Raw genomic sequence first — 2,472 nt, 5'->3', positions numbered from 1 at the left:
ACTCAGGAGAGCACACACTCAGGGGAGGGCACACTCAGGAGAGCACACACTCAGTTGGGCGTGCACTCGGGAGCACGCACTCAGATGAGCACGCACTCAGAGGAGATCACACTCAGACAAGCACACACTCAGAGCTCACACTCAGGGGAGCGTGCACTCAGGGGAGCGCACACTCAGGGGAGCGCGCACTCAGGTTAGCGCGCACTCAGGGGAGCACGCACTCAGGGGAGCGCGCACTCAGACGAGCGCGCACTCAGACGAGCACGCACTCAGACGAGCACGCACCCAGAGGAGATCACACTCAGAGTGCACACTCAGAGCTCACACTCAGGGGAGTGCACACTCAGGGGAGTGCACACTCACGGGAGCGCACACTCACGGGAGCGCACACTCAGGGGAGTGCACACTCAGGGGAGTGCACACTCACGGGAGCGCACACTCACGGGAGCGCACACTCAGGGGAGTGCACACTCACGGGAGTGCACACTCACGGGAGTGCACACTCAGGGGAGCGCACACTCAGGGGAGTGCACACTCAGGAGAGCACACACTTAGGGGAGTGCACACTCGGGAGCACACACTCAGGGGAGCGCATAATCATGGGAGTACACACTCAGGGGAGCACACACTCAGGGGAGTGCACACGGGAGCGCACACTCAGGGGAGTGCACACTCGGGAGCACACACTCAGGGGAACGCATAATCACGGGAGTGCACACTCACTGGAGCGCACACTCAGGGGAGTGCATACTCACGGGAGTGCACACTCAGGAGAGCACGCACTCAGGGGAGCGCACACTCACGGGAGCGCACACTCAGGGGAGCGCACACTCAGGAGAGCGCACACTTAGGGGAGTGAACACTCAGGGGAGCGCACACTCACGGGAGTGCACACTCAGGTGAGTGCACACTCAGGGGAGCGCACACTCAGGGGAGTGCATACTCACGGGAGTGCACACTCGGGAGTGCACACTCAGGGGAGCGTGCACTCAGGGGAGCGCGCGCTCAGGGGAGCGTGCACTCAGGGGAGTGCGTACTCAGGAGAGCACACACTTAGGGGAGTGCACACTCGGGAGCGCACACTCAGGGGAGTGCACACTCAGGGGAGTGCACACTCGGGAGCGCACACTCAGGGGAGCGCATAATCACGGGAGTGCACACTCAGGGGAGCGCACACTCACGGGAGTGCACACTCAGGGGAGCGCACACTTAGGGGAGCGCACACTTAGGGGAGCGCACACTCAGGAGAGCGCACACTCAGGGGAGGGCACACTCCCAGGAGTGCACACTCACGGGAGCGCACACTCACGGGAGCGTGCACTCAGGGGAGCGCACACTCAGGGGAGCGTGCACTCAGGTTAGCGCACACTCAGGGGTGCGTGCACTCAGGGGAGTGCACACTCAGGAGAGCACGCACTTAGGGGAGTGTACACTCGGGAGCGCACACTCAGGGGAGCGCACACTCAGGGGAGCGCACACTCACGGGAGCGCACACTTAGGGGAGTGCACACTCAGGAGAGTGCACACTTAGGGGAGTGCACACTCGGGAGCGCACACTCAGGGGAGCGCACAATCACGGGAGTGCACACTCAGTGGAGTGCACACTCAGGGGAGCACACACTCGGGAGCGCACACTCACGGGAGCGCGCACTCACGGGAGCACACACTCAGGGGAGCACACACTCAAGGGAGTGCACTCTCAGACGAGCGCACACTCAGAGGAGCTCACGCAGACCAGTGCACAGAGGAGCACACATTCAAGGGAGCGCACACTCAGGGGAGCGCACACTCCGGGTAGTGCGCACTCAGGGGAGCCCACACTATGGGGAGCGCACACTCAGGGGAGCGCACAGTCAGGGGAGTGCACACTCAGACGAGCGCACAATCAGACGAGCTCACACTCAGGGGAGCACACACTCATGTTAGCGTGCACTCGGGAGTGCGCACTCAGGGGAGCGCGCACTCAGACGAGCGCGCAGAGGAGCACACTCTCAAACGAGCACACAGTCAGACGAGCGCACACTCAGAGGAGCTCATGCAGACGAGTGCACAGAGGAGCTCACACTCAGTGGAGCGCACACTCAGGGGAGCGCACACTCATAGGAGCTCACACTCAGACGAGCGCGCACTCAGAGGATCGCGCACTCAGGGGAGTGCACACACAGGAGACCACACACTTAGGGGAGTGCACACTCCGGAGCGCACACTCAAGGGAGCGCATACTCAAGGGAGTGCACACTCAGGGGAGCACACACTCAGGGGAGTGCACACTCAGGGGAGATGAGCGTGCACTCGGGAGCACGCACTCATATGAGCACGCACCCAGAGGAGATCACACTCAGGCGAGCGCACACTCAGAGCTCACACTCAGGGGAGCGCACACTCAGGGGGAGTGCACACTCAGGGGAGCACACACTCAGATGAGCCTGCACTCAGGGGAGCATGCACTCAGATGAGCGCATACTCAGAGGA

This window comes from Mandrillus leucophaeus, unplaced genomic scaffold, assembly GCF_000951045.1.
Source record: "Mandrillus leucophaeus isolate KB7577 unplaced genomic scaffold, Mleu.le_1.0 Scaffold98, whole genome shotgun sequence".
NCBI classification, from domain to species: Eukaryota; Metazoa; Chordata; class Mammalia; order Primates; family Cercopithecidae; genus Mandrillus; species Mandrillus leucophaeus.
The sequence above is the reverse complement of the archived record's forward strand: the minus strand, read 5'-3'. Positions refer to the sequence as shown.